Below are 17,493 nucleotides of genomic sequence, written 5' to 3' on the forward strand. Positions count from 1 at the left end.
AAGATCTTGGCCAGTAGTTCATAGTCCGTATTTAATATTTTAGTAGGTCTATAGTCATTGATATACGTGCAACTGGAGAGTTTGGAAATTAGGATGATAATTCCCTCTGCAAATGTATCACTTAAAGTGTGACTGAAGGCATAAATAATAACTTGTGTCAGGTCTTTACCTATAATGTTCCAGAATGTCTTATACCATTCATACTGGATCCCATCATAGCCTGGCGTCTTATTTGGTGCAGTATGGTCTAACGCTTGCTTTACTTCTTCTTCGGAAACATTATTAGTAAGTTGTGCGATATCATATCCTTCTAGATGACTCTGGAGATGATGAAGGTGCCTTTCAATATCGAACTCGCAGATGATTTCTTCCGCAAACATTTCACGGAAATATCTCTCACTTTCTGCAAGGAGTTGTTCCATTGTATTGAATATTGTCCCTTTCTCATTGTCCCATCGATGAATAAATTGATTATTGGCTGATCGTCTGATGTTGGCAATGTTGTAGAAGGATATTTTCTCTCTTTCTATGAGGGAATTGCCTTTCACGTGCTGATGCAGTTGTTCCATTCTCCTATCCTTAGTACCTAAAATAATTGTCTTAATAGTGTTTAATGAAAAAGGGACATTTTGGCCTTGTTGTTCCTTGTGATGCAGATCAAACATAACTCTGTCATAAAATTCAATGTTCCTATTTGTATCCTGTTTGTGGTCATACGCTATTGTTGTACCGAGTGATTTCATGCAGGTTTAAGTTTATATGTCCACCAGTCCATAACGCTACTGTAGCGATTTTGCGCTAGTTTGCATTGGTGATAACACTCCGTGAAACGTTCGACATCCTCAGTATTATTGAAAACTGACCTATTCATCTTCCGTATTCCTTTCCCCATAATGCATCCATCACTCTTTGTTGTCTTCATCATTACTAGAACGCTATGGTGATCGCCAAAGGCCACTGCATTCACCTTACAGCTATCGAGGTGTTGTCTTTGTGCCATGGATACGAACATCCATCCTGGATTTAGACTCTTCAAGGCAATATGTAAATTGAACTTGTGAGCCGTGTAGCTGCTGCCAAACATCCTTGAACTGTATAGACTGTATGAGTGTCCGAAGGCCTGGACAAAAGTTGAAAGTACCTGTTTGGTCTCGTGGGTGAAGAGTGCAGTTGAAATCACCTACTAGAATTATTGGACCAGGTGTCAATAAATAGGGCACTATTACATTTGTAAATAATAGGTTTCGTTCCCGTTTGTACTGTGACCCGGATGGGGTGTATACGTTTATCAACCTTCTTTTATTATAGGTGGCAGAAGAAAACCTTCCCGTAGTATACATGATGGCATCTGTGAGCTGAATTCCTTTAGGCCTGATGTATACTATTGCAGTTCCTCGGAAATTATCACCTGCTTTCGTTATATAGTCATAGTTATATAAGAAGTGGAAGTTTGTCTCATTAACTTCCTGGAGGAATAAGATATCAATATCATATTCCTTCAGGAACCAAATAAGCAGCGCTTGATTTGTAACACTTCTTGCTCCATTAATATTAAGAAAGACAAAGAGGGAAAGCAAAATGCCAAGATGCTATATTCATTTTTGAGTAGGCGGTTATTTATAGATACGACAGGTAGTGGTTGGTGCAGGGTCAGTTAGGTACAGATGATTTAGAATTAGACCATTTCCGCTCGGCACTCTTCTTTCTTGTATGTATGCGTGGGCCCCTATGGCTTAAGAAAGTGTGTGATGGTTGAATCTCCTTCAAGCTTTTGGCCGCTGTAGATGACGTACTGTGTGTTTTACTTATGTTTTGCATTCTAGGTGAAGACACCTTACTCTGTTTCTCTGTTCCAACACACTATTCGTTTTCTACAACTTCCTCTGCTATTTCAGTATCTTGAGGTCATTATAAGGCGTATTTGCACTTTCCATAAATTCGTTTTCCAGCCTAGAGGGGAGGGATGCATTGTTCGGGGTCTGGCTAAAATCCAGGATTAAGGGGATCCTTGGTGTATCCAGCAGGAAATTCACGGACTGCTGGAGAGGCGTGGAGCTTACTGTGCCCAAGGATATGGAAGGCACGTCTTTACTTTCACTAATTTGTTCGTAGATTTCATGTGGTAGGGATTCGAATATGCTATGTTACAATCCAGTTTTCATATGTTTATTCTGACTCTCCGTGGCCGAAAGAAATTCATTCCTTTCAATAGCCGGGTTGTGTGCTGTGTTTTCCTCATTGTGTATATCTGCCCACGGGGCTTGTTTACTGGCTCTGTTGTGCGGCTCGCTTAGCGAGTTGAAACTGGTCTAGCGGAGTCTTGCTCATTGACGGTGGAGTTAACAGGTATGTTTGTGGTAGTGTTTATATTTCTTATCTCTGCCAAGCGATGTGTCTTAGCGAACAGTCCGGCTTCAATTGATTGGGCGAATTGCAAGCAAGGTATATCCTAGCCTGGCCAACAAAAGTAACCTCTGCACGAAAGCCATCAATATCTAAGAAGGAAGGTATTGGGTCTTTTAACTCCATTCTAATAGCTCGTATACCGTTGCGTACTTTGGAAGATAGTGTGCGATCAAGCGTAATGCCCAAATATTTTGGATACCAGCTGTGCTGAAGTTCACGATGACAGAAACGTAGTGTATGTGAAGTTTAATGCCAGCTTGGAAATTATTCAGGTGAAAACATGACACTTCTGTTTTGTTAGGGTTAGGATTCAGTCGCCATTTCTTGAAGTACGTTTCAAGTGAAATCAGATCTCTTTTTAGCACTTCTGTCACACTAAGATCCCGGTGTTGAGTGGCTAGTGTTTTATCATCAGCATAACAGAATTCTCGTGGTGATGTTTCTGGGAGATTGGAAACATACAAATTGAACTGTAGGGGAGACAGTACTGATCTTTGAGGTAATCCATTTTGAGCTTCCTTTCTGTACTCATATTGTTTCCCATACACACTCGAAATCTTCTGTCATTGAGAATATTATTTATAACCTGCTCGATGGTCCTACAGGGTACAATTCGGAGAAGCTTGTAAATTAATCCTTCCCTCCAGCCTGTGTCAAATGCTGCTGTAAGATAAATGAGTGTGGCTGAGGTCTTGAGTTGTTTCTGGAAACCTGCTCCAAAGTGGGATGTCAGTGAAATCACTTGATCGCAGCAGCTGCGATTTGGCCTGAATCCGGCTTGATCAACTGGAATAGGCTGAAAAATAGTTGCGCTGACTCTTTTGTAGATTAGGCTCTCAAAAAGCTTGTAATAGCAACTGAGAAGGGCAATTGGTCTATAACTGCTCGGGTCATTGGCGGACTTACTTGGTTTCAAGATGGAAATCACTTTCGTTCGTTTGTATTCTGCCGGGAGTTGTCCATTATGTAGGAGGTCGGTATGAAGCCTTGCCAGCAAACTTCTTGCATCCTTTCCTAAATGAATGAGAAATTCTGGATGAACGCCATCAAAAACTGGAACTTTATTTGGTTTAACGTCTTTGAGAGCAGCATTGATGTCTTGCACTCTAAACGGTTGTTAATAGCTCGATGTGAGTGGTGTTCTTGATTTCAGAGTTTTGAGCTGGCGCCGTATGTATTTGGTATGATTCTTATCTGATGGAGTTTGGGAAGTTGTGACAATGTCAGATGCTACTTCATCCGAAGTAACTGCAGGCTGTTGCTTCACCAAATGTGTGCTTCATCCATGCTTTCTGGGAAGCCCCCAAGCTCTTCTACTGGAATGAGTTAGGTTGATATTATCCAATGTTTCAATCCACCGTTCTCTCCGGGTAGTATCCATGCTGGAAAGAAGATCATCAGCTATGTCTTCATCACCACTCTGCAGATATTCGTTATAGAGTGCATCAGTCTGAACATTTCAACCATGGATCTATTCTTTTCTATGGCTTCTAAGCACACACTTCTTAGCCGCCATCATAACTGAACCTACGAAACGCTTCCAATTGTTGTGCTTGGGAGCAGTCCGCCGAATGCATTTATCCAGTTCAATGGTGAATGTTGACCAATTTGCCTTTTTTGAAGTTCCACTGAGCATGTGGTACTGACCGTACAACAGGAATTTTGATGCCAATATCAACTAAAATGGAGCGATGTTGACTGTGGGGAAAATGTCTTAACACTTTATGACTGGTATGTAAGAGCTACCCTCCCTCATGGCAGCTAACAAAGCACAGGTCATGATTGGAATCCATATTCCATGCAGCTGATCGGAAAGTACCAAGATCTTTTGGGTCAAAAATCAGATGATTACTGTACATTTCTGTCAATTCTACAAGTTTCGTTCCACATTCATTGTTATTCGAGTACTACCATAATTCGTGATGGCTGTTGAAGTCGCCTATATAAGCTGCATGGTGTTGAGCAGTAGGTAGAACGGTACTTGGCCACTGTGCGTTTGGGGGTTTATAAATATTTAAAATAGTAACATCTGCCACTCGCACAGCAACACAAAGGATGTCTTCGTCTTCATTTTGGAAGAGCAGTGAGGCATCTCGGATATTATTACGGACATAAGTAGCTATACCATGTGCACTGTGATATGTTGCAACAAGAGCTGTGTAACCATTAATGCGGCCCCTTTTCTGAAACTCTTCTTCGTTGGCTGTTTGGGTTTCCTGTATAGCCACAACATCTATATTATTATCCAGGAGAACTTTGGATAGGTAGTCATATTTTGCTCTGCTGATGCTTTCTACGTTGAGCTGGAAGACACGGCTGAAAGGTCCAATGTTTCTTGTCTGGTAGCTCTGAGAAGAGCTATTTACATGAAATACTTTTGTCATTGCTGGGAGATCTTTAGAAAGATAGGTCCAGCAGCCACAGTTATTGCTTTCTTAGCACCACCCGGGGGTCACGTGTAGGGCACTTTGAGGTTAAACCTACGGACGTAAAGCATTAATGTAATCCCAATGGAGCTAGAAAAAACATGTGACGGTGAAGAGGAATGGAGCTGGAATAAACATGTGACTATGAAGGGGTTAAGAAATTTCCATTTATATAAACATTTTGAATTAGTTATCTAAAAATAAGGAATATACTAATGTGACGTGCAAACCTTTGCTTCTACACCCTTCCTGCGTCCAAGTCGGTCAACGTAAAAGATTCTCAGCCAGCATCTCAGGGTGTCTCTAATTTGGATTTGTTTTACGTGGGATCCAAAAGAGGTACGATGCGCCGATTACTACATTTATCTATTTCGATCTTCCTGATGGACATCTCCATCCGACACATCAAGGAAATGATACACCAACTCGAAAATGTAATACCTTACATCTAACCGGCCTTATTCTATCATTTCATAAATAATACCTCAAATTATTAATTTAACTTTTAACTATTTATTAAACATAATAAGAGAATAAAAGGAAATGGAAGAGAAAAGTAACATTTACAACTTGAGTTCCAAAATGATTAGTTACTGCTGAACAGCTGATTTTTCTTATTAATGTGGTACGATCCTGCTTTACTGTTCACTTGCTCCTCATCATTAATTGAAATGGGCTAGATTTTCTCTTTGCACCCTCTTATGAATGAAAATTCTTGACTTACAACCAACACTTGACGATTCTAAGCTGATTTCTGTACTCTTGGTCTATATCATTAACTGAAGATTGAAGTATATCGTATCTTGCAAAGAATTACGTCATTCAACTTCACAACTTTATCATCTAATTGAGTTATTACATTCTTAAATTAATCAAACTGAAATTATTTGAATTCATCTGAATTTTTATCTGAACTTTAGCTTGATTTTGTTCGGATTTTAACTGAATATTATTATGACTCTTGTTATTTATTCAGGTTTCAGAATATTCAATAAGTTTCCTGTATATGCAGCCAACAGTCGCTGTTACTAACCTACCGTTCATTACGAAATAATATTCCATCTAATTCATGTAACATATAAGCAAGGTTGACGATGTCATACATATCTTATATTTTATTTAACTAGCAATGATGAAATCAGATGTGTGCTAATAAGTAACATACTTACATGTATGATGATACATTATCACCTGAAATTAATTATATTCTCGTGTGCCACTACTAATGAATCATTTTGTAACATCAATCCTGACTTGAATTGAATAAAATATAGCTCTATGTGTTCCGATTAATCCTATCATAGTTCACAATCATGATATTTTTTCTACTATGGAGGTTTACAGATGATTATAGTTCATTATCATAAGTCTACTTAAGGTTGAATATGCTGCAATCATAGCGGTATACATCTTCTCGACGATAAAAATATTACTATGCTATCTTTGACAAGCGTGATTCTATCTGGTATCAGCTAATATCTAAAATATTACATTTCTTCTTATAACCGACGATATATACATATTCTTCCACATATTTCGCATTTCCTTATATTATTTATACAACTCTATCACTTCATAAATCATGTACTACACCGCATATCTTCTTAATACCTCTAACTCTTCGCAGAATTAACTTATCTCAACGTTATTGCTTCAATTCTCATCCACATTCAACATAGGATCTATTTCTTCTTTCATATGTTGAGAGTTATCGTCCTTTCCACTGGCATTACTATGTTCCATAACCACGCTTTACGATACAGAAATAACCTCTACATTGAACTTAATAATGATCTGGGGATCTATACATATTCTCCTAACATACTTTGCTACGGTGTAAAATCCATGGTAGGACTGAGATTCATTTATATCCAGGTCACTTCCTATTCTAATATAAATTGATTAGCACACAAGTTATTTGTCAGAACTTTCCACCTGAAATAGGTTAATCTCGAGGATCATGTTTGGCACATCGATTATATTTCACTTGCAGATACGCTACAAAAATATTTTCTACCAAATCATCTACAAAGATTTTGAAAAGCAAGAAACTTATCTCGTTTCCTTCGCCTTTTGGGAGGGTTTCTTCCCCTCAGTTACTCCATGCGACCCCCGCGGTTGGCTGATGATTCTTCGGATGTAATCTCTGATCTCGGTTTATCATCATGGGCTGGATTAAGTCATCTTGGGCAGTTTATTCTCTCATCTCGTTAGCAGTATTCCATGGCGTTCATGAAATAATAACATACAATTTGTATCAGACAATACATATTAATGATGTACATTAAGCCTTAATACAATTATTTGTCCAAGTATTTGTAATGTATAAATTCAGATTTATGAAGATTGAATTTGTTTTCTTGGATATTACGAGTGTTAATACGTAGTTTGCATCTCTCTCCTCTCTCTGTGGGTTAACTGAATGTACGTATAACGCTCAGGTTTTCCTCCGACCTTGCGAAGCAATTCGTATGGAAATTCGAATTTTCTCCACTTATTTTCCGTTGTCTATTGGCAATTTTGTGAAAGATTATTATTACTCTTCTTCTGGATAAATTTACTTCTTCTGTTGCGATGTTCTATTACAATATGGTATCCTCTCAAATTAAGAACGTCTGTCTCTAGTAATGGCCCAATAAGAAGTCATTTTTTCTGTTCGTTTGTTTTCTCAAAAATCTTAATCCCATCTCGTGGTCATTTACACGGCCATCGCGATTCTGTGCATTCTGCTATCGCGTCAATCTGGATTTCAGTGACTTTATATGTTCATTTACTCCGTTTAACTTTGCCGCCGGCACTTGCATTTTCCTTCCATGTTATTAAATTTCCACTTTATGGATAGCGTAAAGGTACACTTGGGAGCAATCATTATGAAAGTTTCTTTAGTCACACTTAGTGAGTGAAGAAAGCCACTTAATGTCTCAATGATCATAAACACACAAAATGCAGTCATGCATTTTTCATTGCAAACTTTTGTATCATTCCACCCACATATCAAAAAATTTCCTGAAGATTCGCGTTCTGTGAAGTAATTATAATTTTACTGATTACTTGTTGAAAAGTAATAATTTTAGATTGAGTAAGGTATTTCTTAGGTAACTGTAATACAGCCCAATTACTTTTATTTTGTACTTTTCCCATCACTGGACTGATTGACCACTCCAGCTCGATGGGCACGAGCATTATCGTCCAATAGTGTGAAACCCTCGCTCACAGTGGCGGATTGGAGAATGTTGTCTCTGTATACGAGACCGATCATGTTACCTTGGATAGGAATTAGAGGCGTACGTCGACCAAACATGATCCCACACAAAAATATGACGGAAAGCCCCTCGCTGCTAGTGGCGCTTCAGGATGAAGGGCTTTCCATCTCTCACCTGATTGTCACTAGACTCTAATGCTCCTGTTGTATGGGTGCAAGCTTATGGTGACCTCATCAGAGAAAAAAGTAGGTTTCCTCTGTTTCTGATGCCTTGGGCTATGATTTGTTGCTAACCTCACACGAGCTGCCCTACGATGTGGTTTAAAAGGAGGGCTCCTTGAAAGCAGTCCTCCGTAGTGTGCCAGATTTCGTAATGTATGATCTGACAAATTATCTTCAGTGGCTCTCCGAAGATGCTAGCGGAACGAGGTGGCAGTAGCAGTTGGTCTATGGTGTGCTAAAAGCAACAAATATCGATCCTCCCTGTTTGCAATTCCCCGAACTTTTCATAATAATTATAATAATAATAATAATTGTACCGGAAGGTACACCTCAACGCCGCGCATTCTAAATTAGCGCCTAAATAAACCCCTCTATCGAACTAAAGTGGAAACTAATACACCTGGAACTTGGAAATTTAATCAGAAGATGTCACAACTAAAATATTGAGTAATTTTGTTATTGTAAAGTTTCCTAAACTGAGTGAATTTCTCCTTGTTTTGTTTGCCATTCATCAAGAAGTATGGACATTCTTCCATAGATGGCACTACCAAAAAACTATGATCATGCACCCTGGTGCAAGGTGTAAGAACTTATAATTTTAAGAAGTTTTGTATTTCTAGGTTTTTGTAACTGATTGATGTTCATTTATTTTTGGGTTGGAAATATTTCCTTTTTCTTTCCGCCAGTTTTGAATCTAGACAGTCACTAATTTCTGTGATTAATTTTCAATCTATCATGGGCTTCTTGTTCGATTCTGGGTGTTACTTTTGAACTCAACCAATTAAATTGAGAGGGTGTGGCTGGTTTAGTCTTGAATGATCTCGAACCTTCCCTGAGGATTTATAAACTACGGCTTTTCACGTTTCTTGGCCAATTGATCTTCGTCTATCTGAGTGTGTGTGTCAAGCAGGAGGCGGGCGGCCTCTTTCGTTGGCAACCAGAACATCTATAAAGTAATGGCCACATGACTTTATTCCTTCTTGCTACCTCCGCAGTTTAACCCGAGGGAAAGTTCCAACTCTTTTATTATGTAACACATTTTTCTAAAATGTAAATCTTCTTTCGGCAAATGTAAAACTTCGGAAACCCTTTAATTCGGAATCATGGATAGAGAGTGATGTACCCTCTCGAGCTCCTCTTCATCTTGGTTTGAGTGACTACGTTTTTTAACGGTTTCCTTCTGTAATGTGTTAAAGTCATTTCTATACGAGTCACCTCAGTAGCTTGGGAATAGCCCCGGTTTCAACGGCCTAGAGCCTGTTAGGATTTTAAGTGTTCATTATCTTGGAACGCAGTGTGCGCCTCCATGTATTTTGTGTTTCGGGCCGTTTACTTGACCTGTTCCTTTCCTCAAAGGCCCCATAAGTTGGGTATTAAATACCCCTGTATAAATTATTTTTCAAATTGTAAGTGGTGCCTTGAAAGGCCAGAGATTGTAAGTTGATGTTGCCTTGAGTAGGCTTGAGAAACTGAGAGCCTGTTAGCACTTTTCCAAAATGTTGTAAGAGTAACGAATGCCTCTTGAAGACTAGATGTTTTAATTTTGGGAGCGAGTGCTCTTTGAATTAGGGGATTTCTGCCCTTGAATAAATTTGTGCTCTTTTGTAAATTTGAGCTAGGAGCTCAGGAATTGTAAAATTAGGGGCTTGAAGCCCAGAATCTGTCAAGTTCACTAATCTTGTATTTACCGGGCGAGTTGGCCGTGCGTGTAGAGGCGCGCGGCTGTGAGCTTGCATCCGGGAGATAGTAGGTTCGAATCCCACTATCGGCAGCCCTGAAAATGGTTTTCCGTGGTTTCCCATTTTCACACCAGGCAAATGCTGGGGCTGTACCTTAATTAAGGCCACGGCCGCTTCCTTCCAACTCCTAGGCCTTTCCTATCCCATCGTCGCCATAAGACCTATCTGTGTCGGTGCGACGTAAAGCCCATAGCAAAAAAAAAAAACTACATTTACGGTTTCCGGAGACGGCGAGGTGCAGTAATTTTTTCTGGAAGGCGTTGTTTTCCGTACCACTAAATTTTCCGGATCGAGGCTGGTATATTTGAGCACCTTCAAATACCACATGACTGAGCCGGGATCGAACCCACCAACTCAAGCTCATAAAATCAATGCTCTACCATCTGAGCTACTAAGCCCGGCCCTGGACTAGGTCCAAACTCAGGAGACATCATTCTGACTCACTCCAAGACAAGTGGAGTCATCCATCTTGCAGCAATGTCACAATTCGAACGTGGTCATCAGTACAAGTGAGTAGTCTTGCCCTACACTAACTGTTTATACATAACCATCGCACATGTTATACTGTTAAACTGACCGACGAGAAAAATCCCTCATATCAATCAAATCTTGAACCTGATCTGGGTTTAGCGTCAGTATATTCAACTCTTCAACTTACCGTTCCATCGTCGGTCGTCTGCCTCGGCTACTTCGGTAGAATAATATTGATTCTGAGATCCTGTGGTCGCTTCGAGTTCTGTTCAGTCACATCATCGACCGATCGACAGAGTTCATAGGAGAGCATAACTACTTCAAATGAGGAGCAAACATGTGCTTACTGAAATGTTATTCAACGAAATCACGATAATTAACTTTTATTTACTGAATAACCAAGAAAAATCAATTAAATTTGTCAAAGCATGTTATAACGGTGTCACAATACAGAATGTGAATGGCGAAACGATCTTGAACTTATCTACATTAATGTTTTCCAAAGTGTGAAAACGCAATTTAAGGATTGTGGACAACAAAACCAGAAAAAGATTAGAAAACCTGAAAATCGTCGAACATTGATCCAAACGATAACTGAGAGTTAACGCACACGATCCGTGGAAAACCTGGCCTTCAACAAGTAGAATTCTAGACCTACATTTAATTAAAATTATCCACCAGTCGACTATCCTCCCGGATATTGGAACATCCCCCGAATGGATCCTTAATCGAACCAAATTGACTATCAGTTTCTTTGGACAGCATGCGACATATTTGAAAGCTTCGTGTTTATTACAGTTTAACAGCAATTATCACAATCTAAAATAAAATTCCACCATGTATTGCCATCTCGTGAGGCCCTTAAGTTACAGAGGAATCCCGATGTTGAAACATGCATCACCCCAAACAGATGTTCAGAATGAACCAACAACACTTGATCCGATGGGATCTTACGTTACATCGTTCTGAAGGAACAAAACTGCGAAATGCAGGGAAACATTAATTCATTATGTGTTTAGAAGAAACGCCAAACACTGAATTTAAATAAAAGTGATAAATCATTCGAAAAGTGTTCTTACTAAACCAGCTTTCCGCTTATGAAAGAGTTACGTCGTTAAATTCGTTAAAGTACAAGTCCCACTGGTGTCCGGTTGGCCATTTTTGTTCTGTAGTTAACATCTCCTCAACACGTACTAAATGTACGTTACACGGCCTAATAGGTTGAAAGTCGGTTTCGATTACAATGCGGTCGTGAAAATTCAATATTCATTCAAATCTCATATGATATTACGTGATATTACTGAAAACAACAATCACAACCACCACGATATTCGCGGCATTGCTTAGAGTGAGAGGCTCCAAATATCCTGCAACATCAACACTCCAAGCACGTGTGATTGTAAACTCACCAGTGAAGCAAAATCTCATCGACGTACACAGGATAAACTTTCAATCTAATAAATTCAATCTCTCACCCGCAATGTTTGTTTCTATTGGCCGCCTTTGGTCAGCCGGGTCAGCTGTCATGAAGGCTATTTTCTGTTGTCCGCAATAGATCCTGCATAATGTGTGCCCACAAGGTCACCACACTCGTTGAAAATTAAAAACCACGTAATTTGAAACTGTCGTGACATGCACGCTTAACCTTATTTTACCGGGCGAGTTGGCCGTGCGGTTAGGGGCGCGTAGTTGTGAGTTTGCATCTGGGAGAAAAAGAGATATGTCACATTTTCGTCTACATGCCCTGGTACTTGCTCACACTGGAGTGTTAGAAGTTATCGATTGTGACCCTGATTGAAATCCACATTCCTCTGTGCAGCCGAGGTACAGGTACCCTACTGTCAGCAGACATCATGATGGTTTTCCGTGATTTCCCATTTTCACACTTTAATTAAGGCCATGGTTGCTTCCTTCCCACTCCTAGCCCTTTCCTATCCCATCGTCACCGTAAGACCCACCTGTTTCGGTACGACGTAAAGTCAACTGTAAATATATATATACATATACTAGCAAGATACCCGTGCTTCGCTACGGTATTATACTGAAATTTATAATTGAATGCTTTATATATAATCCGCCGATATTCGCGATCTGACTCGTTTTCTGAGAGATTACGGCAAAGTTCCTCCCATTTTTCAATCTTTTTTCCAGCAATCGATTTCGTACTTCCCTGACTAGGTCCAGGTTTTCCACCCGGTCTGTTGGGTCCCTAAAGCTTTGACATCTTTTCCTATAAGCAGTTTTAATGTGAATCAAATCCTTGAGGAGATTCGGGGTGGTGTCGTCTTGGGTGCCTTGGCGGTAATGAACCCGCGGCCGGACTGCATTTGTAGTCATTACCCGTCCAGGACCCGTTTCCAGCGCGCTTCGCACATTTTGACGACTGTCCAGATTATTATTATTATTATTATTATTATTATTATTATTATTACTATTATTATTATGAAGGTGGGTGAAATAAGTTGAATTTAGATTTTTATTGTTATTATTATTATGATTATAATTATTATTATTGATGTTCTGGACCCCACAGCAAGATGCAAGACCGCTACTTGACGGTAAATTACATCTGCTGCCATTGTCATTGATGAAACTATGACCAGAACCATTGTCGCCCGTAGGCAAGTGCGCAGGATTTGTGACGATACGAATGACATACTTCCGTGCATTATTGACCTTATCATAGAGGTGAACAATTGCACGGTCAATCTCATTCCTATCGTTTATTTCAAAAGTGTTTAAGTTTTTATTTATATGCCAGGAGATTCTACTGTAATCTAAGAAGGTTCTCCAAAGGAAAAGATGGCTCTTGAAAACGAACCCAGGAAAGATTAAAAATGATCGGTTTATGATCAGAATAAGTACATTGAAAACCCACAGCCTGTTTATAGTCATTCAACCGGGTCAGGAATGGAATGAATAAAGCCCCCAGCTAGCGGTGAGGATACGAATTGTGCCGGCTGCCGAAGCATGTCGCACTTCTCTGGGTCAATGATTAATGAATGACAAATGAAAAGAAATGATATTGCGGAGTGTTGCTGGAATTGAATGATGACGGGGTAAAACCGGAGTACCTGGAGAAAAACCTGTCCCGCCTCCGCATTTTTCCAGCACAAATCTCACATGGAGCGACCGAGATTTGAATCACAGAACCCAGCGGTGGGAGGCCAGCGCGCTGCCGCCTGAGCCACGGAGGCTCCTTATAAGTACATTATGAACAGTAAAATCAATTGGTTTCACCTCCTTTTTCACCCCACCGCGGTTAAGTTGCTTTAACCCCCCCCCCCCAAAAAAAGAAGGCGTGTTTCTTGATATTTAAAGGAGATTCCCAATACCAATGTTCACGTGTGTTACCCTCAGTTTTGAGATATAAGTATCCCCATTAAATAAGTCACTTTTTTCACTTACTTTCACAATCCCCCTCCCCTTAAGTGAATTTTCCGGCAAAAATATTTGTTTCTTTAATAGTAAAGGATCTTTTAATACCGATTATCTTCTGTTCTTGAGGTATGTGTCCTCATGAAACGAATTCAACTTCTTTTCACACCCGCCCCCAAAGAAGATTTCCCCCTCCCCAAAAACCCATTGTTTTATTTTTAAAGAAGATCTAAATACCAATTTTCACGTCTGTAACAACTTTAATTTTTATTAGATGAAGTAACCTCATACAATTAATTCAATTATTTTTTTCAATTTTTCACCCCCCCCCCTTCCGACCTTCATTGGATTTTCCGAGAATACCTTTTTCTTTACTTTAACAGGAGATTACAAATAACTTTTTACGTCTGTAACATTTTACGTTTATGAGATATACTGTAGATATAGTCCTTCTAAAAAATTCACCCCAATTTGTCACTCCTGTTTAACCCCCATTAATTAGATATTCCAAAAAGAAAAAAAATGATGTTTCTTTTTAATGGAGATCCCATATACTAATTTTCAGGTCTATAATATATTCAGTTTCTGAGATATAAGTATCCTCATTAAAGACATTCAACCCCTTCTTCACACTTTACACCCCTCCTATTGGGATTTACAGAAAACAAAAAAATATGTGTTCTTTTATTTTTAAAGGAGATACTAATTATCAATATTTACATCTGTAAACTTCTAAAGTTTTGAGATATAGATACTCTTATTTTTAAAATGCGCCCCCTCTTTCACCCCTCCCCCACTATTTGGATTTTCAAAAAACATAAAAATACATGTTTCTTTATTTTTAAAGGAGATCCCAAATACCGATTTTCAGGTCTGTAACATCTTCAGTTTCTGAGATATAAGTATCCTTATTAAAGGCATTCGAACCTTTTTTCAATCCTTTTCACCCCTCCTACTGGGATTTTCCGAAAAAAACTGTTTCTTTATTTTTAAAGGAGATTCTAAATACCAATTTCTACATCTGTAAACGTTTAAAGTTTTGAGATATAGATACACACATTTTAAAATTCACCCCCTTGTCACCCCCCAGTATTTGGATTTTCCAAAAAGAAAAAATATGTTTCTTTATTTTTAAAGGAGGTTCCAAATTTATATTTTCATCTCCGTAACTTCTTCTGTTTTTGAGATATAAGTCTCCTCAGAAAAGGTGTTCAACCACTTTTCCCTCCCTTTTCACCCCCTTCATGGGATTTTAGGAAAACAAAAAAATACTTGTTTCTTTATTTTTCATGGAGATTCCAAATACCAATTTTTATTACTCTAAACCTTTACGTTTTTGAGATATAGATATCCTCATTTTAAAAATTCACCTCCCTTTTCACCCCCTTAATGATGGAATATCATAAAATCCTCCCTTAGCGAGCACCTACACGTTAATATGAATGTATCCCCAAAATTTCATTTCTCTATGTCCAGTAGCTTCGGCTCGGCGATGATCAGTCAGTCAGTCGGTCAGTCAGTCAGTCAGTCAGTCAGTCAGTCAGTCAGTCAGTCAGTCAGTCCGTCAGGACAAGTTATTTTATGTATATAGATATATTTGGAGGGCATGGGAAATCGTCTGTCAATAGCCCATGCCAATCGAGAGTGAGAAATGTCAGAAATGGCACCTTAATATTTAATTTACGTAAGCATCGAAACAATGGTTTAGGATACAAGAAATGAGGGTACTCTTGTACGGAATAACAACGTCAAATATGTTACGACGCAAAAGCGAATAAGAATTGATGCTAATCCTCAGCATACACATCCTCTATGCTTTTGTAACTCGACAGACTAGTTCAGTGCGAAAGATTAATTACCATGTTATATGTAAATGGAAAAAATGAAATGGCGTATGGCTTTTAGTGCCGGGAGTGTCCGAGGACATGTTCGGCTCGCCAGATGCAGGTCTTTTGATTTGACACCCGTAGGTGACCTGCGCGTCGTGATAAGGATGAAATGATGATGAAGCCCCCGTGCCAGCGAAATTAACCAATTAAAGTTAAAATTCCCGACCCTGCCGGGAATCTAACCCGGGACCCCTGTGACCAAAGGCCAGCACGCTAACCATGTAGCCATGGAGCCGGACATGTAAATGAAGATATGTACTAAGACGAACACTAGCATCCAGTTCCCGAGTTAGATGAATTAACCAGACGCGATTAAAACCTTCAGCCCTGCCGAGAATTGAGCCTGGTGTCCTCTGAATCTAAGTTCACTACGCTGACCATTTAGTCAAGGAGCCGGTCCGTCCATACACGCGCTGGGCTGAGTGCATGAGACGGTTGAGGCGCTGGCTTTCTAAGTCCAGCTTGTGAGGTTCTATCCTGGCTCAGTCCGGTAGTAGTTGCTCAAATTTGTCAGCCTCGTGTTGGTAGATTTACTGGCACGTAAAGTACTCCTGCGGGATAAAATTCCGGCACTTTTGCGTCTCCAAAAACCGTAAATGTAGTTGGTGGGACGTAAAACAAATAACATTATTGTTAATATTATTATTATCAATGTCCATACGCGCAATATACAGTACACTGCAATTTGACTGCAGAGTATAGCAGTGAAATGCGCTGGACTGGCTGTTACTGAAAGATATCCGTTTCCTTTACTGTATTAAACTTTCGTTCGGTGTAGTTATAGAAATGCTAGAAATGCTACAGACTCAATTCCTATAGTAATTTAGGAAGTTGGCCTCAACAATCATGTTCGGTTCTGGTGATTTATAACGACCTTAACGTGGGCTTGCTCCCCACTGCGCTTCAGACTCCCCCACTAGCCAGTCGTGCCGAAGAGCCTGATGAATAGCACTCATTAAAGTGATGAACAGGCGTTCTATCACGTCTCGCCTTATTGACTGCTGCAACAATGAAGAATGTGTCTAGTTTTTCAGATGAACAGCATCAGGCCTGAACTTGAATAAAATGTGCAATGCATGAGATAATTAAAATAAGCTGCCAATACATTTGGTACGTGTAAAGAATGGCATACAGTATGTAGAGCAGACCTATATTTCAGTTGTATATTGCTATGTATTTTATCCATAAGATTGCAAACCTCTGTGAGATAACAAAGTACTAACTCAATCTCCTGTTCTGAATCTGTATATTAGCTTCAAACACTTTATATCGGGTTATGTTCCAGGTCGATTTTTAGCATTCTGTATATAGTTCTTCAGAGGCTTCGAGGAGTTTCCAGTTCCATTAATTCCTCCTGCTGATTTATGACAGTTTAATTTTTCGATTACTTCCTGATCTCTTCCCTCTGTCACATTTGAAACGTTATTTTTTTCATTCACTCTGAATATTTTTGAAATATTCCTATAAGCTAGAAAGCGCTTCCTTAATATGCAGTGTAATATCACCTCGCTTGTGGAAAATACTGTTCATTCCTCTTAATCCTCCATTATAGAGGGTTTTTTCTTCCACGAAAGAATTTTCATGGAATGGGCAATAGCGTTCCGGTTCGCCTCACTGGTCCTCCCATCATATCCTTGAGTACAAGTCCAAAGGTTCTCATGATTGGAATGATATTTATAGACGTTACCTATCTTTACTGCATCATTCTACCTGATTGCCTTCCCTTTCGTTGTCTTGTATATCTTTCCATCTATCCTCTA

This window comes from Anabrus simplex, chromosome 2 (genome assembly GCF_040414725.1).
Source record: "Anabrus simplex isolate iqAnaSimp1 chromosome 2, ASM4041472v1, whole genome shotgun sequence".
Lineage (NCBI taxonomy): Eukaryota > Metazoa > Arthropoda > Insecta > Orthoptera > Tettigoniidae > Anabrus > Anabrus simplex.